General features: G+C 37.6%; 1 long non-coding RNA gene across 1 annotated transcript in view; it reads right to left on the reverse strand.

The window, feature by feature from the left end:
• Window positions 1–5,016: 5,016 nt before the first annotated feature.
• Window positions 5,017–26,065, reverse strand: part of LOC100594631 — a 41,042-nt gene continuing 19,993 nt past the window's right edge. The window contains exons 5-6 of the long non-coding RNA XR_001113596.2: window positions 19,407–19,488; window positions 5,017–6,283 (exon numbers count right to left, since the gene is read on the reverse strand). This is a non-coding gene — a long non-coding RNA (uncharacterized LOC100594631). The remainder of the gene's footprint in view (window positions 6,284–19,406; window positions 19,489–26,065) is intronic.

Genomic DNA, 26,065 nt, shown 5'->3' on the forward strand with positions numbered 1-26,065 from the left:
TAAAGAGGTAATTAAGGTAAAATGAGTTCTTATGGGTGGGCATACATCCAGTATAACTGGCGTCGTAATAAGAAAAGACGATTAGGACAAAGACTCACACAGAGAGAAAACCATGTGAAAACAGAGAGAAGTCAGTTATGTACAAGGAAAGGAGAAAGGCCCTTTGAAAAACCAATCCTGCTAACACCTTAATCTTGAACTTCAGAGTGTGCCATAACGCCTCCTTGTTGTTTAAGCCACCCAGTCTATGGTACTTTGTTATGGAAGTTCTGAGAGAGGAATATACTCATCAAGCAGAATTGTTCCAAAGACATGGACTTAACCCACGTTTATCTTTGTTAATCCTTTAAGAACGCTATTTAAACAATAGTAAAAGGGCATGTGGGAAGGACTGTAAGGGCAAAGAAAATGAGAGAGTAGGAAGGCAATTTCAGAAGGTATTAGGCAAATGAAGGAAGCCACATTTTAAGCTGCCAATTAAGAAAGCCCAGAAGCAAACACATTTACATTGCATAAATCTAAGAGATCTAGGAATTAGTGTTTCCAGGTATGTCTAAAAAGGGGTAAAGATGGGACTATAAATAGGAGTGATTGTTCCTATATTTGAAAAGCATTTAGATATACATACTTTATCACACTTCCTGGATCCTGGTTACTTTTCTTCTCCCCAACCCTAGAATGTGGTTTATTTTCTATAGAAGTAAAGCACAGTCTTGTACCTGGGGGACATGAGACACAGTGGAACAATACACAGATACCAGAGAGTTAGCTGAAGATTTAAAAATGGTGGGACTTTTCACTTTTCTTTCTCTTGGACTATTAGCTATTAACCCAGACTAAGCCTTCAGGAAGATTTTAAGAGGCTTCCTGGGAATCTGAGCAACTCAACAGAAAAGAGCTAAAGTTTTTGACAATGGAGGATCCCCACAAAATAACCCAGTCAGATTATAATTTCAATCAGATTTCCTCATCTAAACCATGGTCTCCAGAAAATGAGTTTAGTGACCATTTTCTAAATTCCCCCATGGCGCTTTAGTGTATTATCAGTAATAATATTATTAGTGTATTGCTCATACAGTATATTCTAGTTTCATAGAAGAGAAGTTAATTCATTATGTAGATAGACTCCTGAGAGAATTAGGAATTAATTTTCATACAACATCCAGTTGAGAAGGCAGAGCAAGACCATGGTCAGACCACCCACCACACAACTTCCGTTCTGTTTTTCAGTGCCCTGATTTTAAACAGCAATCACCAGGAATCACCAGTCCTGAGAAATGCATCCAATACGAAATGAAGACAAAAACAACTGGTAAAAAATTAGTAACTTAGAGAAAACTGAAACTATGACTCCTTTCAGGGCAAATAAAACATTTAAAAAGTGAGGTTATTATCACCAGAGAAAATTTGTTTAAATGCTGTATTCATGAAACAATGGTAGATTGTTCTCAAAAGAAACTTTTAGAGAATTAAATAAAGCTTTGGAAATTAAAAACAAGATGGCAGAAATAAAAAACTTAAAAAAAGATTAATAAGAAGAAGCAGCTAAGTAATTAGAACAAAAAGTCAAAGTAGAAAATAGGAGGTGAGGATTAGAAAAGTACAGGAGGAATAGAGATTTCTCAACATCTGAATAACAGGAGCTTCAGAAAGAGAGACTGGAAAAACAGAGGCAAGGAAATCATCTGAGGAACAAATCAAGAGGTATTTTCAGAACCGAATAATAAGAATTTTCACAGGGCCCACCATGCACCCAGAAAAACAGGTGAAAATACAGCCATAGGCTTTCCGCAATATACATCATCTGAGATTTCAGGATTGATGGCAGAGAAGATAGGATAAGCTTCCATGCAGAAAAAAGTGGGCTTCAAACATTGGTACAAAAATCAAAATGTCATTGCTTCCTCATCAATAACATTGGAAGTTAAAATAAAGTGAAAAATGTATTTGACATTTTCAAAAGTTGATTTTTACCCTAGAATTTTATATTCAGGCAAATTATCAATTAAGTATGAGTATAGAGTAAAGACACTATCAGAAATCTAATTTCTGAACAATGTTACTTGTCACATCTCAGGAAGCTATCAGAGTATGGCCCTAAACCAAAATACCAGAATTGAAAATTTAAGAGTAGAAATATTAACATATTTTGAAGCTATAAAAGAAGCTATAAAAATAATATATTAAGAGTTAAAATTGAGTATCTCCAAGAACTAAAAATAATTGTTTTCAACATTCTTTATTGAACTGTTCTACAATTTCAATTATATGCAAGTATAATTTTAATAAAAATAAAACTAGGCCAGGCACGGTGGCTCAGGCCCGTAATCCTAGCACTTTGGGAGGCCGAGGTGGGCGGATCACGAGGTCAGGAGTTCGAGACCATCCTGGCCAACATAGTGAAACCCTGTCTCTACTAAAAATACAAAAAAATTAGCAGGGCGTGGTGGCAGGCGCCTGTAGTCCCAGCTACTCAGGAGGCTGAGGCAGGAGAATGGCATGAACCCGGGAGGCAGAGCTTGCAGTGAGCCGAGATGGTGCCACTGCACTCCAGCTTGGGGGACAGAGCCAGACTCTGTCTCAAAAAAAATAAAAAATAAATAAAATAAATAAATAAATAAATAAATAAATAAATAAAACTAATTTTAAAACAGTGAGTAGGATAATATAATTAAGATACCTTGCACATATTACTGTATCTATAACTTCTACATTTTACCCAATTATCCAACTAATAATTAGGTGGAAACTTGAACAAGTCATTGTCCTTGCTAGGTTTGAGTTTACTAACTCAAGAAAAAAGAATTGACCTACATTACAATCCTTTTAAAAACCCCAAGAATTTATTAATCTACTTAATATTTACTAAGACTTCAGTGGAAAGCTATATGGATACTGTCTTTAAATATTGCTAAATTTTTACCCCCGATTTTAACTCTTTATCATAAGACTGATAATTTGGCAAGCAAATATAGCAAGCAGAATCTAAAATATATTTTCAACTTGTTATTTGATCAAATGGAATATTGAGAAAAATGTAACTTTCACATTTTCTCACAATCTATAAAAGGTCAACATTCCTACCTTTTATATCTCTTAGTAGTAGGAAGTGCCCCCAACTTTGTAGAAAAGGTATGGCCAAGGCTATCAGCACAAAAGCATTCTCTCAAAATTTAGAAACTGAATACCATTTAAGAAGCTTGGCAATTTCACCTCCATGAATCTGTTTCACAGTGCCTGGTCCACAGTGGACTTTCAGTGAATGCTAGTTTATAGAATCATAAAACCATGGCATGTAGTTTGGAGACATTTAGAAAGAAAGAAACTTCTGGAGAGCCATGGCTTCCATACTCTACTACCCAACTGAAAAAGTGTTACTCCTAAAAAAGCATGTGCCTCTGCTTTAGTGTCCTTTGCCGATGGCTGCTCCCTCTCCCTCCCAGCCCTTCACTTCTCTGAACTGGTTCTTTGTCCTTGCAAGCAAATCAAAGGGAAACTGAAATTGTTCTCAGGGATGATGGCTGGCTAGAGTTAGAAACAGGAGAGCCTGTGAGTTCGGATAGTTTCTATGACCCCTCCTTCCCAACCACCGCGCCCCCCACCCCACACACCCCACACCCAATTCAATTAATTTCAAATTGAAACAGATTTATTTATATTTATATTTTCCAGAATACTCTTCTGAAATTTTCTTGATTTAGGCTAATTTCTAAGTGCTTTCCTCCTTTTTATTTTAAAAGAAACTTGAGACCCTGGTCTCTATTAAAAAGGAAGAAAGCATCATTGATGTCCATCTTCCCTCCAGCTACCCTGAATTTGAGCAGACTGCATGACTCATCTTTCCTAGAAATACAACAATGAGATCATCATGTCTGTTTCCTTCCCACTCTGAGTACAGTTGAATTGGTTTCCTCTGTGTTCAGAGATAATTTTTTTTTTTTCTGAAAAGCCCTTTGCTTGTTAATACACAAGAATTTAATTATATATTTAGAACACAGCATGGAAGAAAATGAGCAGTGATTAATACATTCTCTTTTTTTTCGGGCAGCTCAATCTCTACTTCCAAAACTAAAATTGTATAAATCATAGAAGGAGATACATCTGCATTTTATTTTAACACCTCCTGTGATAAAGAACTCACCACTTCCACAGGAAATTAATTCTGCTTTTAACAATTTCTTTAGATAATTTTTGCTTGCAGGGACCTAAAATCTGATGGCTTCTGACTTCAGCTTTTTAACTCTATCCCTGAAATTTACAGCCAAGGAGAATATTTCTAGCCCTTTTCCAGGTGATATATCTTCAGATATTTGCAGACAATTATCATATCACATGATCTGACCTACATAAAGTGTAAATTTCTTAGAACATGGTCTGCTTCACTTTAGATATTTGGTTGTGCTGCCAGATTAACAATCTTGCCTGAATTAACAAACAAATTCAAATAACTGATCTACATTTCTGTAAATGACTATTTCGTCAAATTGAAAATTTACTACTGTAGTAGGGCCAAATATCTGGACAAATATGTTTTGCCTGAATTGCATGGAAAGCTTGGGATTGTTGTTATATAAACAGTATCTAGACCATATATATTACAAAACTATAAGCAATTCTATATTTTTATTGTTTTTATCTTATTCATAAAAAGTATTGTCTAAATCAAGTTATTGCATCAATCCATATACAATTCAAATACAAAATTCTCATTCATTGATTTTTATATTATTTGTACACAAACAGAATGTAACAAAATGTATGATACTTATTTCTGTATTTCTAAGATATTAGTATTCAAATATCATTCTACCAGTACATTCTCAGATTCTCTTTGAAACTGAAGTTGAATAGAATGCCAGATTTATCTCAGGTGCAAAAATACGGTTGTCAAATAAACAAACAAAAAGAACTAACACAAAACAGAGAATTAAGAAAATATCTCAGTAGCCCAAATAGCATTCCAGTTATATACATCCACACATGAGAAAGCATAAAATGAAATGGAGTTATTAGATATTCAGTCTGGAAAGAACTTTATTATTTCTCATAAAAGCTTAGGGGCAACATTAAGTACATTTTCAAAAAAATCTTGAGAGCACAGACTCATAATTTTGAAGCTCAGATAAGACTCCAGAGGTATATAAAGAGCACTGGACTAAGAGTCAAGATACCTTGGCTCAAGGTACAACTTTGCTATTTATTAGCTGGTCCTTGACACGACCAGGTTAGCAAGGTAGAAAGATTACAAAGGTTGGCATGAAGAAGGTAGGCTTGTATGAGTGACGGTGGATGATAACAAATCTGGGAAATGAAATGAACTACAGACAGGACACATGTGAAATGCTTCAGAGTATGCAGCTTTTCCAATCAAGGAAAGCTTCGTGCAGGAGGCCAAACAGAACCTGAACACTGCAGTATGACCTCAGGGACTCATACCACTTTCTGAAATATCTAACAAAAATCACATTACTGCTGTTGCACTCTGAATTCCTAGAACTTATGCGTGAACCATTTCACTGCATTCATTTTCCCTGTGTTATTCTTTAACTAGCCTTCTTTCTTGATCACATTTCTAGGTCTGAGATATTTTCCTTTCAGTCTTTTCTGCATAAGCCCTAATTACATAGCTAGTTGTCCAGTAATGTCTGGGAAGAGAAAAACCTTAGGTTTGTCATCTCTCAGTAGGACACCCCGGCTAAAGCCCTCTGGACACAGCAAGGATGTTGTCTTCTCTCTCTTATAATCCTGTCGTATCTTCCACACATAGCATAATCAGCTATAAAGTTTTCCAATTCTTCAAAATAATTATTACCACATTTCTCAGAGATTTCCCAAGATTTCCTCAAAATTGGGAAGGTATTGATTCAGTTCAGTATTGATTCAGCTCAGTGTTGATTCAGTCTAGTATTGATTCAGCTTCACTTATGATTTTCAGTGGATGGGTGGTCTTCACATGTACTGGACAGACCCTCATTTAAATAAGATTTAGCAGCTACAAATCCAGTTACTGCATCAATCCATGTACGATTTATCTGTAGGTGAGCTCACAGTCCAAATGGGGACTGCCAGAAGTTGGGCAAAATGGAACTTGGTTCATTCTGCAGATTGGACCACTGGGAATTGTACTGAAAATTACCAGAGCTGCATATCCTCTATTCACTCCTCCAGCTACAGTCTCCCCTTTCCACTGTGGCCCAGGAGACAAACTTACATTCTACATTACCAATTTCTTTGAACTCTTGCATTAGAGTAGCTTCAGCCAATCCGAGAACCTAGAGGGACACTGAGGGAGGGAAAAGAGAAGTCTGAGGGTTTATCCATACAACCTCTGTCCGCCTCAGGCCCGTGGCTTGAAAGTAGCTACATCTCTGCCAACACTCAGATTCTATGGGGCACCCTTCTCTCAGGGCTCCAGCACTCCAGGGTTCTGTAATTTTGCTTCCTCCTCTCTCCCTTCCAGGCCTACAGGCAGTAGCTGCTCCCCGCTATTGCGAGGCTCTGGAGCTAAGATGTAGCTGTGCCTCATTGGTTCCCTTCACTCTGCTCACACCTCCATTAACAAGCCATTTATAAACACCCTTTCTCATACCTTTGAACTCTATCTACAGATACCACAATGGTAAGAAAGACTGGTGAACATTTTGGAGGCAAACACACACCTGATGTTTCTGCAATTATGTTGGATTCAGAGCAAGAATACCTAGACTCTGTTTCTAGTTCTGTCACTTACCAGCTTTGTGATCTCAGCAAAGTTAATTATTAGGTTGGTGCAAAAGTAATTGTGTTTTTTTGTCATTTTTTTAATGGCAAAAACCACAATTACTTTTGCACCAATCTAATATCCCAGAGACTCAGCTTTATCGTCTGTAAAATGGGAGTAATAAACTCTCAGCTTCATTGTATGAGTTAAATTATATAAAAACTTAATATAGCTATCTGTCACTTTTTCCTGAATTCCCATGTCCTTTGGTTTCTGATAACATTTGCCAAATAACAAAGTAATATGAAAGATGTTCCTACTCTTTATTAGTCTTAGCCACTCTCCAAGTATCTTCTGGGTTTACTTCTCACTTTCTTTTCTTTCCTCTAAACCCTAAAGAATCCTGTAAGCAACAACACTGGTATACGAACCCTGACCTAGTGGGCTCGATGTCTGTGTTTGTGAGGACCACCCAGGCTGGTCGCTGCCCACTCTGGGAAAAACAGGTTTCCATATACCCCACCTTCCTTGTGCCCACCAATAAATCCTTTATTTATACTCACTTTTCTAAAATGCAATTAGTTGGTGTGGACTGAGTGCCTTTTTGACTTTAAGACTTGCCTACCTATTTTCAGAGCTTTTAGAGGACTGCCTCTTTGGGCTGTCTCCAGGTTGGGCTACCAAGGGCCATGCTTGTAAGATTGCCATACTGACTGCACTAGATTTTTCCCTTCCTATTTATTTGGAGAAATTGAGGGAAGAATATTCTTAAGACTTCTCTTCACACAAACAAGGCAAGCGAAAGTGTAAACTGCAGTATATGCTGGAAGTTGTTTGATAAAAATTCCTTTTAGGACAATCCAGTTGGATGGGATGAGAGCAGGCTTTTCATCGTGAGACTGACTTGAATTGCTTTGGGACCTGAGTATCCTCAACCATTCAGAGTTCTGTTTTTCTCATTTGTAAGATGAAAATAATAATGCATACTTTGATGAGGAAGTCACCAATAAGAGAGGACTTTGGGAGCAATAAATAAGACAATGTATGAGAAAGTAAGCTGTACCGGGTCACCTGGTAAGCACTCAGGATGTGTTTTGTTAAGTTTAAATTTTTTTTTTTTTTTGAGACGGAATTTCACTCTTGTTGCCCAGGCTGGAGTGCAATGGCATGATCTCAGCTCACCACAAACTCCACCCCCTGGGTTCACGTGATTCTCCTGCCTCAGTCTCCCAAGTAGCTGGGATTACAGGCATGCACCACCACGCCCGACTAATTTTGTATTTTGAGTAGAGATGGGGTTTCTCCATGTTGGTCAGGCTGGTCTCGAGCTCCCAACCTCAGGTGATCTGCCTGCTTCAGCCTCCCAAAGTGCTGAGATTACAGGCGTGAGCCACTGTGCATGGACTATATTTATTAAAAGTTCATTTTTAGCCCCTTTTCTATATTTGAACAATTTCAACCAGGTTTCTAACCAGACACTTGTTTCTTGGCAATTTGATATGTTTATTATGCATGAATAGTGACAAAATAGATAAAAATTATCAATTATTTAAAAATGAATGATTTATTCAGAATTCATGTGCAGCCAAATATGAGTTTAATGGTTACGTCCCATTTAGTAAGCCAGGTGAAGCTGTAATGATAATGAGAGTAGCAATAGCTGTTGCTTATAGAGAGCTTCCTCAGTGTCAGACACTGTTGTAAATACCACCTATATTTAACTCACAGAAACCTCATAACAAAGCTATGATATAGCTATTATTACTCCCATGACCAGATGAGAACATTGAGGCTGTGGAGAATGACTTGTCCAAGTGTTTTAGGCTAAAAAAGGGGCTGCCCCACCCAAAGATGTTCACATCCTAATCCCTTGAACCTCTGAATACGTTACTTTACGTAGCAAAAGGGACTTTGCAGACACAATTAACTTAAGAAAATTGAGTTGGGTAGCTCGTTTTAGATTATCCAGGTGGGCCAAATATAATCACAAGAGTCCTTATAAAGAGGGAGGCAAGAAGGTCAGAGTCAGGACTGTGTGTAATGATGAAAGAGAGGTTAGAGCGATGGATGTGGGAACATGAGCCAAGGAATGTGGGCAGTCTCTAGAAGTTGGAAAAAGCAAGGAAAAATAATCTCCGCTAGAGCCTCCTGAAGGAACTAAGTCCTGGCGGCACCTCAGTTTTAGAACACTGAGGCTGAGTTTGGATTTCTGACCTCCAGAACTATTAAAAAAAAAAGTTCTATTTTAAGCTACTAAGTTTTTAGTAATTTGTTAGAACAAAAATAGGAAACTAATAAATCAAGTGGCTCACCTGAGTTTACTCAATTCGTTTAAGAGTGGGAATAGAGGGAGCTTGAATTCTCATCAAGACAATTTGATTCCAAAATCTTTACCTTTAACCACTCTACACTATAATTCATTCTAAATTTGCTAGCTAATATTTAATTAATGTGAATAAAAATGTTCATCTCACTAAGCATTTGTGATAATTATTAAAAGTCCTGAAATGTGTTGTGGTAGACTGAAAAAAATGTGGCTGCAATATTTGTAGCTCATTCCATAAAGAGATGGCATCAATTTCCTTGCCTCTGGAAGCCAGGCTATCTTGTGACTCACTCTGGCAATAGAATGGGGGCAAAAGTGATGTTGTGTGAATTCCTTGTGGCTTCTGCACTTGTGTCTTGGAATGCCTTTGCCATCATATAAACAAGATCAGTCTAGTCTACTGGAGGATGAGAGGCCACGTTGGAGACAACCAAGGAGACCCAGCCAATAGACAGAGCCAATCGCCAGACCTGTAAATGAGAACATTTTCAACATTTCTGCTCCAGCTGAAATTCTATCTCAATGCAGACGCATGATTAAGCCCAGCAAGTTGAGCAGAATGTTTCAGCCAACCCACAGAATCATGAGAAACAATAAACGGATTTTCGTTATTAGCCACTAATTTTTAGGGTGACTAGTTATAAAGCAATAGATATCTGATCAACATATAAGGTGGTTACAATATGATTTATTTTCCTCTTTTAAAGTAAGAAAATACTCAATTTCTTAAAAGCCAGTGAGCAAAAGAGCAGCAAACATTGGTTTGATGCTGACTTAAATTAATTCCTTCTCTTAACTTCAGGTCCTGGAAAATATTAATATGTTAAATATGTCTTCAAGGGTGTTAGAAATCTTATGTATTTAATTTTTTCAATAACCAGTCAGAATCTTCATTGTATGATAAGGAAATTGTGGCACAGAGAGATTGACTCATTTGTCTGAAGGCATAGAGCTAGAAAGAAGTTGAGAAGGGTTTGTAACCTAGATCTGTCTGGCACAAAAGTACATTTTTCCCCCTAAACTCAGCTGAAAATGTTCTTAGCAGTCCCTACAGACAATATTTTGCTCTTGTAAATGTCTTCAACTAGTTTTCATCAGTGAGTGGAAAATAGCCAGGATACGATATTCTACAACATCTCCCTTAACATTCAAATCCACTGGTAACAGTTGCCAGGCAAAATGTCTTATGCTAAAATTACCTGTCTTATGAGAAGTTAAAACAGTTTTAAAGAGTCTTCTCCTCTCAACATGCCTTGTATTGTTAACTTTACTTATTTTTTCCCTTTCTGAAATATAATGTGAAGAAAATTTATATCTTAAACAGAAAGCTCTGGTGTTTTAAATTGCAATTGGAGATTCAAAATAATTGGAGAAGGAAAGGTACAGTCAGTTGAGATCATCTGTTATCCTTGCAGAATCCATTTGGAAGCACACACAGAACATGGGGGAGAAAAATCCTGGTTGTTTTCTGCCATTTTCCCTGTCTCTTGTTTTTGTCCTGTCACCATTTTCAATCAATCAGAGTATATGAGAACATTGGCCTTGATTCAGAAAAAGAATGGAAGAATGTCTAAAACATATGAACATCCTTCTCTCAGAAAGAGCTGTTCACAATCCATACAATGTGATAAACTGAATTATTTTGCTATAGAATCATTAATAATATTCTTTGTTTTTCTCTGAAAAGAGTACTTCCTATACACTAATTACAAAATAAAAATTAAAAGAGAGTAAGTAAGGAAAAAATTAGTTATTGTATTAATTTGTTTTCATGCTGCTGTTAAAGACATACTGGAAACCAGGAAGAAAAAGAAGGTTAATTAGACTTACAGTTCCATATGGCTAGGGAGTACTCAGAATCATGGTGGGACATGAAGGGCACTTCTTACACGGTGGCGGCAAGAGAAAATGAGGAAGAAGCAAAGCAGAAACCCCAGATAAACCAATCAGATCTCATGAGACTTATTCACTATCATGAAAATAACATGGGAAAGGCTGGCCCCCATGATTCAATTACCTCCCCCTAGGTCCCACAACACATTGGAATTCTGGAAGATACAGTTCAAGTCAAGATTTTGGTGGAGACACAGCCAAACCATATCATTCTGCCCCAGCTCCTCCAAATCTCATGTCCTCACATTTCAAAACCAATCATGCCTTTCCAATAGTTCCCCAAAGTTTTAACTCATTTCAGCATTAACTCGAAAGTCCATAGTCCAAAGTCTCATCTGAGATAAGGCAAATCCCTTCTGCCTATGAGCCTGTAAATCAAAAATAAGCTAATTACTTCCTAGATACAATGGGGGTACAGGTATTGGGTAAATACAGTTGTTCCAAGTGGGAGAAATTGGCCAAAACAAACGGGTTACAGGCTTCATGCATGTCTGAAATCCAGCGGGGCAGTCAAGATCTCCTTTGACTCCAGGTCTCACATCCAGGTCATGCTGATGCAAAAGGTGGGTTCCCATGGTCTTAGGCAGCTCGGCCCCTGTGGCTTTGCAGGGTACAGCCTCCCTCCCTGCTGCTTTCACAGGCCAGCATTGAATGTCTGTGGCTTTTCCAGGCACATGGTGCAAGCTGTCAGTGGATCTACCCTTCTGGCCACCACTGGAGGATGGTGGCCAACATCTCACAGCTCCATTAGGCAATGCCCCAGTAGGGACTCTGTGTGGGGGCTCTGATCCCATATTTCTCTTCCACACTGCCCTAGCAGAAGTTCTCCATGAGGGTCCCACGCCTGCAGAAAACTTTTGCCTGGGCATCCAGACATCAGAGGTTCCCAAACCTCAATTCTTGACTTTTGTGCATCTGCAGGGTCAACACCATGTGGAAGCTGCCAAGGCTTGGGGGTCCACCCTCTGAAGCCACATCCCGAGTTCTATATTGGCCCCTTTCAGCCACAGCTAGGGCATCTGGGACACAGGGTACATGTCCCTAGGCTGCACACAACACAGGGACCCTGGACCCAGTTCACAAAATCACTTTTTCCTCCAGGGCCTCTGAGCCTGTATGGGAGGGGCTGCCGTGAAGTTCTCTGACATGGCCTGGAGACATTTTCCCCATGGTCTTGGGATTAACATTAGGCTCCTTGCTATTTATGCAAATTTCTGCAGCTGGCTTGAATTTCCTCTCAAAAATAATGGGATTTTCTTTTCTACTGCATCATCAGGCTGCAAAGTTTCTGAACGTTTATGCTATTTCCCTTTTAAAATTGAATGCCTTTAACAGCACCCAAGTCACCTCTTGAATGCTTTGCTGCTTAGAAATTTCTTCCACCACATATCCTAAATCATTTCTCTCAAGTTCACAGTTCCACAAGTCTCTAGGGCAGGGACAAAATGCCACAGTCTCTTGGCTAAAACATAACAAGAGTCACCTTTGTTCCAATTCTCAACAGGTTTCTCATCTCCATCTGCAACCACCTCAGCCTGGATCTTATTGTTCATATCACTATAAGCATTTTTGTCGAAGCCATTCAACAAGTCTCTGGGAGGTTCAAAACTTTCACACATTTTTCTGTCTTCTTCTGAGCCCTCAAAACTGTTCCAAGCTCTGCCTGTTAGCCAGTTCCAAAGTCGCTTCCACATTTTGGGGTATTTTTTCAGCAATACCTCACTCTACTGGTACCGATTTACTCATAGTCCAACATATAGAGCTGATTTTCCTTTATATATTACTATATTTTATTTCAGCTTTTAATATAATCTGGACACCATTTTTTACATTGAAGAGCTAATTTTGTATCTTTAATTTTTCTTATTATGACATAAGCTTTTCAAGCTTATTATAAACTCTTTATAGAGGTCAATGTAGTTTATCATGTGGTGGTACACCTCCCCTCTGCTTGAGAACATTAAAAGATATTGAGGGGGCTTTTGGCTGTAATGGTGATTGAGGGTCCACTGGCATTTAGCACCAGGAGCTCAGGAATGCTAAACCTCTTGCAATGTGCAAGACAGTCTTGACATTTAAAAATAATTTATCTATCCAAGTACATTAATATCTCAATTGAGAATACTGAATGTGGACATTATTATGATTTTTATAACTAATCCCTTGCTAGTGAGAAGGCTAAATGGCACAGCCACTTTGAAAACAGTTTGTCCTTGTCGCACTAAAGCTAAACATAGTTTTACCATACAATAAAGCAATTTCAATTCCAGGAATTTACTCAACTGATTGAAAATTGACACACAAAACCTACATACGTCGGTTTATAGCAGTTCTTTGATAATCATCAAAAACTGAAACAACAAAGTTGTCCTTCAGTAGGAAAATAGATAAACAAATGCTTCATCTATACAACAGAGTACTATTAAGTTACAAAAAGGAATAAACTATCAAGCCACATGAAGGCATAAAGGAATCTTAAATGCACATTGCTAAGTGAAAACACCAATCTAAAAAGACTACATAATTTATGATTCTATTCATATGACATTATGGAAAAGGAAAACTATAGGAACAATAAAAAGACCAGTAATTTTCAAGGGTTGATAGGTGAAACAAAGGACTTCTTTTTTTTTTGATAGTGAACTATTGTTTACAGTAAGATAATAGTAGATAAATAACACAAAGCATTTGTAGAAACCTGTTGAAATTCTAGCATAGAGAGCAAACTTTAATGTGTGTCAACTAAAAAAAAAATAGAAAATGAAGAATTTAAGGATGGATTGCAAACTTTGACAAAATAACCTAACTGTAGTTTAAATGTATGAAATAACCTCACTGAAGAGGGTGAGAGAAATCTGTAAGACTAAAGGCAAAAAATAACTGTATAAAAGCTTTGTATTCTAGTTGAAAAGTTGTTTCCCCCAGGAGTACAGGTTAACAATTCTGACACCATTGTACATTTCTGCCAGAATTGAATAATTAAGTAAATGGACGGAAGACAGTGCAAGCCATGTTTCTCACTGTTTCAGGGAGAGGTTAAGACAAGCAGGAGGAGAATGTTAAACTGATCTTTGTGGTAATGGAGTAGAGTTGCCAACATCAGTAAGAACTCCTGTTTATATAAATATAAATCGTTACATATAAAAATAAAGATATGTGTGTATACATAAGGGGTGAATATACACACATTTATGTTTATGAATTGTCATGAAAGAGGACCTAGAAACCATGACTGTCAGTAGCAATGAGGACACCTGGCGTACAGATTTTGGTTTTTGATTTGATTCTCCAGTGAAAGAAACTATGGCTCCTTGGAGAAATAAATGGCTGATTCCAGAACTTGGTCAAAAAATGCACAGGATGAGCCTGGAGCATCTTGTAGCATCAGTAAATAAGAGAGTTCTCAGAAAAAAAAAAAAAAAAAAAAAAGGAGGAGGGAGAAGAAGAGCCTACAATATTGTGGGTATATATATATTAAAAAAAAAAGTCAACTGTGGCCAGTTGTGATGGCTCAAGCTTGTAATCCCAGCACTGTGGGAGGCCGAGGCTGGTGGATCACTTGAGGCCAAAAGTTTCAGAACAGGCTGGCAAATATATATATATATATATATATAAAATATATAAATATAGCAAAACCCTGTCTCTACTACAAATAAAAATAATAATAAAAAAAAACAGCTGGGCATGGTGGTGCAAGCCTGCAATCCCAGCTACTTGGGAGGCTGAGGCAGGAGAATTACTTGAGCCCGGGAGGCAGAGGTTGCAGTGAGCCAAGATTGCACCACTACACTCCAGCCTGGGTGACAGGGCAATACTCTGTCTCACAAAACAAAATAAAACAAAACAAACAAAAAACTAACTGAGAGAGCAACAATGGCCAAAACTCAATTTGAAAAACAAAATTAAATAGTTTGAATTATAAACCAAATTGTCTCTCCTCTCTGATTCCCAAATGTATTTCTTTTTAATTTATTATTTATATTTAACTTTTATATTTTAACATTTTAAAATCTTTATGTATATCAGTATGTACTTATGGATATATATTCATATAAGTACATATAAATAAGTGATTTAATAAGCTTAAAAAACAGAGAAGAGCGAGATTTTCCATGCAGAAAAGCCCGAAATAATTTATGTTGATCCTCTCCCTCAAGATGGTAAAGCATAACTCCCTGCTCCTTAAGCCTGGACTTGTACTTAGTGACTTCATTTCCAACAGTACAGTATGGAAAAAAGAAAATAGAGTTACTTTAGTGAGGAATCCCGACCAACACTATTTCAGCTAAGTGAGCAAGGTCAACATCAAGAGTGAGCAGTCATGGTGATAGAAGGCATCGTTCATACGATGTGATGAGAAGGACGCTTTACCTTCATGGTCTTCCTCCCCAAATCACATAACGCCAGGTCTAGTAATGAGGAAAATATCAGGTAAACCCTAATTGAAGGACATTTTACAAAATACCTGACGAGTACTGAAAACTTTCTAGGTTATCAAAAATCAGGAAATCTGAACAAACTTGGACTTAACGAATAATTATTCATCCATTTTTGGCTCATAATTGTAACTCGGGTACCATATGAGGATATGTCACTAATGGGGGAAATTGGTTGTGGGTCTCTGGGAACTTTTAGTACTATTTTCATGATTTTTCTGTAAATCTAAAACGATTCTCTCTCTGTCTCTCTCTCTCTCTCTCTCTCTCTCTCTATATATATATATATATATATATACACACACACACACATATATATATACACACATATATATACATATATATATATATGTAACATATGTAAACTCAGGAAAGCAATATGACTTCTCTAGGTAGCATTTTGTAAATTTTGGACGATCCCTCTGTTGTTCACAATAATCGGTAAGACATTATTAGAATTTAATGGGACAAAGACAGGATTGGGTTGCCAATTGTGAAATTACCAAACACACCCCTGCCCTCAACCATTCGCCCATTCATGTAGGTAAAACAAACAAACAAAAAAACACTTATTATTTAGGAATAAAAACCCAACCTCATTTTACATGTAAGTACAAAGTAATGTTTTCATGGTTTTAATATGCAATATATGAAGATATTCTTTTCTGTACTGAGGGAAGATTGTAAACTATTTTGTTTGAAACTTTACTAAGACATGCTGTTCACGCTATTGGAAAATCATGTAAACAAAGGCATCTGTGTGAATGAAATTTGAATATCTAATACAAAACAGAAGTTAGTTTGTGTTTGTAGCTATCACATATACAGTGATGCTATACTTACGCACAAATACCTAATACATTATATCTTTTATGGTGGTTATTTTTCAGTATTCATGTCTTAAAACATCTATTATTTGTCATAACTGCCTGTTACTTTTTTTATGTTATATGAAAAATTCTACTTATTTTTTGAAAACTTGTATATAAGTAGGTAATATAACTTATCCATTATACTTCCAGATAACAAAGAAAGTATTCAACTATTTATTATAAAACGGCTTTGGATCTGATTGCATTGAATACCACTAACTTCACATAATAAACTGAACTAGGGACAGAAACTTTGACAGAGACAACCAATTGTCTACCAAAACTGTCAACTACTGTTCTATAGTATGCAGTTGTTTCTGGGAAGTGCTTGCCCAGAATGGAACAATATTGTCAAACACTTCCTGCTTCTAAGCAAGCTCATGTGACAGTTTTCAGCACTGTAATATTGCAAAATGGGTTAGCCTTCCCTACCTCCCCATGCCCTGGCTAGAAATCAGGAACTTCATAGATTTGGGCATGGATCAGTTACAAGTTAGAAAGAACCAAATCCCAGAATTAAGAAGGTGAAGACTCTCTGACCACCAAGGTACATCTATGTTGGACTCTCTAGGAGGGAAAAATTAACTTCTATTTTGATAAGTCATTGCAATTTGGGGAATTTTGCTATAACAATAATCATTACCAAACTAACACACAGAATCCATGTTTATCACTGACTAAATTGAGAAAGCCACTTACTGGGTCTTCTTTTTTTTTCTTAATCTTTAAAAGGAAGTAAAACATAATAAAAACCCTGTGGGGCTATTGTGGGATTTAAGTAAGATCATACTTAGAAAAAAAGCACTTGCACTTAGTAAGCCTAACTTAAGTTGCCTGGGGCATTGCCCTTTTTATTCCAATTTGTATATTTATTTACCTGCAATTTAACTTCTAACATCCAATAATGAAACCTAGACCTCAATTTCATTTAACTACACTAGGTTGTAACTAAGGCCCTGAAATGTGTCTGTCAAATCCCCAGATTGCCAGGTCATAGGGTCTCCTTTTTTGTTCTTTCTATTAAATGTGTCATTTGAAATATAGATAGCCATCACTTTCTCTCTGAATCATGTCTCATAGAGGAGGGACTGTTGGACATTTTGCTTCACTCCTTTATCAGAAAAATATATCATTTATTTCGTGACCAAAATGGTAATTGTTACTAATGCGCATCACGTTTTCCCCAAACTGTGGAGAATTTACATCATTCATGCACTGTTGATGTAGAAAAGGTTCAAGGTTCAAATCCTGTTTAAACCTCTTGCATAAGCTCCCAAGGGGGCTTCCAGCCTGCGTTTTTGCTCATGATGAAAATATAAGCATTTGTTTAAAAACTGTGTAGAAGCTATGAATATGGAAATGATGAGGCTAATGCCAGTGGATGCGTCAGCCACTCAATGTTTTATTCAGAGCCATGGCTCACAGATCCAGAGACCTTGCGACACACCCTTGCCTGAAATGCCATGCTGCCTATGGGCAAGAGTCAGCAAGCACTTTCAAATAGAGTGCTTTGTTGTCAAATAATACCTATTTCAAAATTTCCCAGATGACCAATTTTGGAAGCAAACAAATTTGCCAAAAGTTAAGAAGGAGTCTGTATAGCTGGTCAAAAATCTTTAAATTTTTCTAGCTGATCACAGTAAGTATTTTCTGCACACTATGAAAACAACAATTGCACTTATTTACATTAAAGACACGGGAAGCAAATAGTTTGATTGCATATTAAGAATTTCTCAAGCACTTCAATTGATCATTTTCTCTTCATCTTAACATTGTGCAATGATGCTGTTCATCATTTCTGTTTCCTACAGAAATGGCTTCAAATTATTTGGGGCAAAAAATGTCTTTAAATAGTTCATCACAGTTTTGTAGGTCATCTTCCTTTCTCCCTCTTCCCAAAACATAATTGTATATGTAGGCAAAATATATGACACTTCGGGTAGCTTATGAACTCTTAACATCAGCACATGGACTCTAGCATCGGATCCACTGGCCTTCAGGGTAAAGGTCCACCTACCTCCTCAGCCTGCTTTCAAATTCTTTTATTTGCTCCTTACCTTCCCAAGCAGATCCTTCTCACTTTGCTCACCCTATGCCCCCTTCACCTCTAGGTGACCACACACCACATCAGTCTCTGAATACACTGACACGTTCATGCATCTGTGCCTTTGCACCTCCCATTCTCGACCTGAAAAAGCCATCTTCTCACCATCATCTGATTCATTTGTTATTCTTCAATACATTACCACAGATTCCTTTTCTTCCATAAAACCTAGTTTTCCATGTACTTTTTCTTGCTACCTTCTCTGTGCCATGATAGCACAGTCTGTGCACCTCTGTTCAAGCACTCATCACTCTATACCATATTCATTCTGGCTCCTTCCAGGCATGGAATGAATTCTATTAAAGTCTGTATCCCTAATCTCCAACATAAAGTGTGTTATAAATAGAGATGATCAATGAAAGTCCGTAGAATGAATGAATGAATGAATGAATGATGGAATGGCCTCTCTTACATTTTGAAGACAGAGAAGGACTTAGGCTTAAATGTGAACAATTGAAACAAATAACAGATCCCAGTATCACCAGCAAAGCCTCGGTGTGCTTTACTGAAGAACAGCAAGTGCCAAGCTAATTTAATTGGATTATTTCAGATCAAATAAGAGGCAAGGTCAAGAGAAGAGAACAGAAGCAAGCAAAGTGTCAATGTTAGATTAAAACATAGTGGCCAATAAAATCATCAGGTGAAAAATGAATGCTAATTTTCATGGTGTTCAACCAGTCTTTATGAGATGAAAACAAGCTGCAGGCACACTTTTTTTTTTTTTTTAAGTAAAAACAAACCTAATAAGCAGAAAGACTGAGTTGAGCCCCTAGGGGAGGAGTGGGTTGCTGTTCTCATTAGGGTGTGGAAGCTGGGTAACAGCATATATTTCTTTACAGATCTCTCTCTTTCACTAACAGAAGAGTGAAAGAGAAGACGTTAGAATATAAAGATAGAGCAGGTTTCCACAGCTATATCCTGCCCTCACCTTCATTAAGCCTCCAGCCCCTCCAGGCCTAGTGTGAACCTATTATCTTTTAGCACAGAGTTCCCATGTCAAATGCTGACGAAGAGGGTTGGCAAGCAATAAAGAAGAAATCAGGAGGCCTGAATTCCAATATGTGCTGTAACTTACCTGCTTGTGGAATGCTTGGTATGTTACACTTGCTATCCCCAATTTCTTTTTCAAGCTGGGCCATCATGTCTCTCTCACTGGACTGAAAGAAGGAGAAAACAGGAAACTGGGCACTCCTGGAGAGTGCCTCTTTCCTCCTGGGCAGAGGCTGAATTCTATTAATATTTATGTTTTTAACCTCTAACATAAAGTCTGGTATACGTAGAGACGATCAGTGATAGTCTGTAGAATGTACATTTATTATATTGTATACTGCCGAGTCCATGTATGTACCCTTCATAAAAATAGGAGCTCTTTGAAGGCAGGAACCAATTTTTACTTAATTTTACTTTCTAAGATCCTGGAATATAATAGATAATAAATGCTCACTGAAATGAAAAAGGAGGTATTCAGTGAACACCCAGCATAAAAATAAATTATTTACTATGATAGTTCCTGAAGATTACAAGAAACAAAGCATGGTTTATTGATGTATAAGAAGATTGGCATCTTCCTATGTAGACAAAGGAGGCTACCTGGAAGGCATTAGCAAGCAATATGATATGGCATATCAATAAGTCCTTGTCTTAGCACAGGCTGCTCTAAAAATATCGTAAACTGGGTGTCTTAAACAACACAAATTTATTTCTTATAGTTCTGGAAGCTGGAAGGTTAAGGACAGGGTGCCAGCATTGTTAGAGTCCTGATGAGTACCCCATTTCTGGTTTATAGACATCCATCCTGTGTATGCTTATATGACAGAGAGAGGGATAGCTAGCTTTCTAGCATCTTCTTATAAGAGCACTAATCCCATTCATGATGATTCCAGTTTCATGGACTAATTATCTCCCAAAGACCCCACTTCCTAATATCCTCACATTGTGATGAGGGTTTCAACATATGAATTTCTGGAGAGAAGACACAAATATTCATATTCAGCCCATAGCAGTCCTAATGATTTACAGCAGGAGATATTTGTTAAAGTATAATAATTGGGCAAAGTGGAATTTCAGTCCTTGGTTCATACATACCTTTTCAAATACCTTTTTAGGTAAATGAAAAATATCTTCCAATGACAAAATATTTCTAAATTTATCAAATACGTTATTCTCCCACTTCATCAGGTAAATTATATGAATGTGACTTTAATCCACTGGATGGAAGTTCTTTGAATTCCAGACACAAATACAGAAGCACAGTTACTAGTTTAATTGAAACATCTGTTTTCAACTTCCTGAAAGGAACAGAAGAGTTTGCCAATGTACATACATATTTGAAGCAGGGCTTGTATTGCACACATGGATACAATATGCATTTGTAAAAATTTTCCAAGTGGTCTAATATCCCATTCAGGAAAAAGGTGATGGAAGAATGTGATACAGGAAAATGAGTAAATCCTGCAACCCCCTTTTAGGAATTCAAGTTTCTAAGAGAGAGCAGAGATTACTGCTTAATAGTCAGTGTAAACCAGCTGCTGGCCATGTGACCAAATGTTTACCTATGGGTAATGTTTCTCCTTGAATAACGCCATTTCTCAGAAAGGAACAAAAGTCTCTAGTTCAAGTGGAGGGATAAGTTTGGATATAAGGTTCCATAGTTCCAAATTCTGGCCTATTTTCTTTTACTAATTTATTCAATGACTTTGACAAAGCATCTCATCATTTCATCATTCTGGATCTCAGGTTTTTCATCTGCAAATTAAAAATTGCTAACAGGAACTGGGTCAAGGTCTCTGGACTCTAGATCTCTTGAAATGATAATAGTCTTTAAATCAATAAGCAGGTAGCCAATCTCCAAAGAACTGAGAATGCAACCCATATTTCCTAAACAATATCCTAATTGTCTTAATAAGTTAATCACCTGGCACTTATTACAATCTCTACATTTTGGGTAGAGATTTATAGATGCAAGGACAGGGAAAAGCTAAAACTATTTTCTGACCTGAAGAAAATAAAGCAAAAGAAATACAAAATGAAAGCATCCTAAGAATTTATGTTGGATCTTAACCCTGGTCATATTAATCCACTGAGCAATAGGACAGACCAAAAAGGATCTGAGCCTAGCACCTCACCTTGCCTCTCAGCATGCTATGTCATCAATAACACTGCCAGAATTAAGTAATTAGTTAATATAGGTAACTGTGATATGATCTGGCTCTGTGTCCCCACCTAAATCTCATCTCAATTTGCAATCCCCAAACCTTGAGGGTGAGACCTGGTGGCAGGTGATTGGATTATGGGATCAGTTTTCCCCATGTTGTTCTCATGATGAGGGAGTTCTCAGGAGGTCTGATGGTTTTAAAAGTGGCAGTTTCCCCTTCTCTTTCTTTCTCTTCTGCCACCTTGTGAAGAAGGTGCCTGCTTCCCCTTCACCTTCCACTATGATTGTAAGTTTCCTGAGGCCTCCCCAGCCATGTTGAACTGTGAGTCAATTAAATCTACTTTCTTTATAAATTACCCAGTCTCAGGTAGTATCTTTATAGCAATGTGAGAACAGATGATTACAACATGTTACTTAACTTATGTGAGCTTTAGTTTTCTTGTTTACATTAAAGGGAAAATAATGACTATTCTCCTGTTAAGTGTTAAATAAAACCCGTAAGTGAAGGATCTAGCATAGTACCTGCAGGGCATGGTAGATTAAAAATATAGTTGGTTTTACCATGCTACAGAATTGCCTTTGCAAAACAATTCCTTTTAATGAAATGTGGCCTAATATCACTCTGCTTTCTAGACCTTTATAGCTGCCTTTTCTTGCTGTGCCTACTGTTAGCAACAGGTACTTAGGTTTGCTTGAAACTTCCTAGCCATATTTTAAAAACCAAAAATTGTATCCTTAACATGGGGTCCTGAGATCTATTTCTGTGTATTTTCATTCATCTCTGGCCCTGAGGCCACTCACTTATAGGCATCTGATTTTCTCTAAGCCCTCTGATGTTGTCCAGGGAAGGACACACCTCAGGAGAGACAAATGAGGCAAGAAAATGGCAAGAGTTTTTTCTGAAAGGTCATGGAAGAAAATGTACAGACCAGTCTGTGGCATGACTGACCCACTGAGGGGAGCAGAGGTGGCACCTGGGCCGACACCTTGGAGGGAGGTAGATGCCCTGGGTGGGTACGAGGAGGTGGAGGTGAGGAAGACATAGTGGCAGTGGTCAGGCTTCATACTGCTCTTCAAAGCACTGGAAACCCACAGAGCAACCAGAAACAGATTCCTCCAAGATCTCTGTCTCTTCACAAACATTTTTGCCAAGGATTCAAAGGAACTAAAGGCTTGTGATCCAAATCAGAGGCTTATGAACTCCCTTCAATTTCTGGTAGACCTTTGAAGGAAATGGATGCAAACATATTCTGAAAAACTCCAAAGTACAAGAAAAAAAAAGAGAGTGAAAGTTATGAGGATGATTTCAACTCCACCTAACAGAAGTTTCACACAGAGCTGTCTGCAATGGGCGAGGTACACTGAGGATCTATTTAGTACAATGTAATTACTCATCAGTTTAGCCCAGAAGTTGACAATCAAATTCAAATATCACATAAAGGGTGAAACAGATTTCTAATTGGTACTTGGCAACTTTGAGTTTCTAATGTTCTTGGCTTTTTTCTAAAATGAACATATAGTAGCCAAATAGGTATTAGGAGCCTTTATTCTTTCATCTCACACTCTTTCCAGGTTTTATATATATTTTCAGAGTTTCAGCAACCCACAGATGTCTTACTCCTCTGTTGTCTCTGGAATTTAGACCTGCATATCCAGTGCTTGTGGGGCATCTCCACAAGTGAGTCCCACAGGCACTGCAAACAACATATTCAAAATTAAAATGTGAAGAATTACTTAATGGGTACAGTACACATTATCTGGATAATGGTTACACTAAAGCCCAGACTTCATGACTATGTAATATATCTATGCCACAAAACTGTACTTATACTTCTTAAATTTACACAAATGAAAAAGACAGAGAGAGAAAGAGAGACTAATGCTGAGAATGGCTCCTACATTTCAATTCCTTTTTAGCAGAATCAAAGGAACCAAAGACTGTATTTCCCAGACTTCTTTAAAACAACCATCACAGATGTGAAAATGGTGCAAATTTGGTAGCATGGCATTTATAGAGATACACAGGAAAGGACATTTGTCTTTCTCCCTTCTAAAGTTGTCCTCGTGTACCTCAGCTTAGAGCCAGCTTCTTTTAGGAATTTTGCAAGAACCTAATTATCTTTATTAAATCCTGTTTTGTTTTAACTAGTGTGGATCCTTTTTTTTCTTCAATTAAATCCTGACCAATGCAATATTATGATAATATTTCATACTACATCTAAATCTGCTTCTTTTAATGTCTTCCTTGCCTTGCTAAATGGTACCACCAAACACAGACATCCAGCCATACAACTGGGATATAAACTTTCGAGAATCAAATCTGATTCCACCTTCCCTATGAAAACCTTTCCTTATTGATCTAGAGAAAGGATGTGACCATTCCTTGTGTGTGTGTGTGTGTGTGTGAGACAGACTTGTACCACAGTGTTATAATTTTACTAATTTGTTCTCGTGTTCCTTTTCCCATTTTACTATAATGGAGTAGATGTATTAAATGTACTTATTAAATTCCTAAATTTATTAAAATATTAAGGCTCAAAGACATATTGTTTTTATAACCTGGGGTCATAGGACCCCTGAAGATCACTGCATATTTTTGTGCATACAATGTGTTTTTTTCTCAGAAGAAATAGTCCATACATTTCACTGACTGTAGTTTTGTTGAATGAATAAAACAAATTTTAAGCATAGGAATGTAATTAATGCCAGGCTAATAGCAAGTCACATACTTTGAAGTTGCCACAAAGAGGATACATTGACATGGAAAGGTTCCGCTCACACAGATGTCCCTCATTACAGCATTGTTCATGGGCTTGTTAAATATTTGTCTCCTGATAACAGAAACCGAGCTGCGTGAGGGCAAAGAGTGATATACCCACTGTCTTCTGAGTATCTGGCACAAGGTGTGGCAAATACTAAATGGTTTTGAAGGAATAAATGAACACATTCTCTGAAATATCACATGCATTCATCAATCAAGGTTTTCTTGAGAGTAATTACAAAATTTGAATTAAAAAACATCAATGTAATAAGAGTATATTTGTGGTGGGCAGCTTCAGAGATAGTTTTCAATAATCCCAACTTTCTACTGTTCACACTCTTGAGTGTGCACGGAATATAATGAGGAGAATAACTTACTTTTAATGGCAAAGTGATGAAGTGTCACTTTTATGGTTAGGTTCTAAAAGATCGTGGTTTTCTGGTGTCCTCCCTGGCTTCTCCCACATGCTGGTTGTGATAGGGAGGATGACGTGACAAGGAACTGAGGGAAGTTTCTGTCCAACAGCCAGCAGGGAACTGAGGCCCTCAGGCTTACAGTCCTGAAGGAACCAAATCCTGCTAACAGCCACGGGGTGAGCTTGGAAGCAGGTCCTACCCCAAGTGAACCTTGAGATGACTGTGGGCCTGGCTGAGTCCTTGACTGCAGCCTTGTAAAGGAACCCAAAGCAGAGGACCCAGCTAAACCATTTCCAGATTTCTGACTTGCAGAGTCTATGTGATAATGTTTATTTTTTAAGCCACTGAACTTGGGAGTAATTTCTCCAGTAGGTAACTAATACAGTGTTTCTATATTTTGCACATAATTAAGAAATAAAAATAGGGAAAAGAATATACAGGCAAATACCATTGCCATGATAGATTGTTTTTCCTCTGACATGCTAATCGTACCATATAGATCCAGTGTTTGTGGAAGTGCATGTAACAGAAGCATGGCATAGTGGAAAGAATTGATTTTTTTTTAGAATGAGTCTGTTTGACTTTTGGCAAATTTCCACGAGTTCCTATGCCTATTCCGTCTTTCACAGCTCTAAGAATTGTGGGGGAACATGATGATAATTCTTGCATCCTAGATTTATTAAAATATTAAAGCTCAAGGAGATATTGTTTTTATAACCTGGGGTCATAGGACCCCTGAAAATCATTGCATATTTTTGTGCATATGATGTGCTTTCCCTCTGAACAAATAGTTCATGCATTTCACTAAATACTCAAGGAATTATGTATTCACATAACATTTTAAAATATTGATTTATTCTAATCCTTTTATTTTATATGGAAACACCAATTCTTTTTGTTTGTTTGTTTTTGTTTTTGTTTTTGTTTTTTGAGACGGAGTCTTGCTCTGTCCCCCAGGCTGGAGTGCAGTGGCGCGATCTCGGCTCACTGCAAGCTCTGCCTCCCGGGTTCACGCCATTCTCCTGCCTCAGCCTCCCCAGTAGCTGGGACTACAGGCGCCCGCCAACACGCCCGGCTAATTTTTTGTATTTTTAGTAGAGACGGGGTTTCACCGTATTAGCCAGGATGGTCTCCATCTCCTGACCTCGTGATCCGCCCGCCTCGGCCTCCCAAAGTGCTGGGATTACAGGCGTGAGCCACCGCGCCTGGCCAGGAAACACCAATTCTTAAGAAGAAATAATTTATATCATACTATACAGCTAGTTAGTATCAGATATAAGGAAATGTAAGTCTTCAAATTAGTTACTGCTTCTGCCATTTCCTTAGGTTTTTGGTTTGCATGTTTTTTACTATACTCTCTCAACTTGTAAAGGTTAGAAGGCACACACAGTATCATTAATGTT

The sequence above is a fragment of the Nomascus leucogenys genome, chromosome 19, assembly GCF_006542625.1.
Source record: "Nomascus leucogenys isolate Asia chromosome 19, Asia_NLE_v1, whole genome shotgun sequence".
Lineage (NCBI taxonomy): Eukaryota > Metazoa > Chordata > Mammalia > Primates > Hylobatidae > Nomascus > Nomascus leucogenys.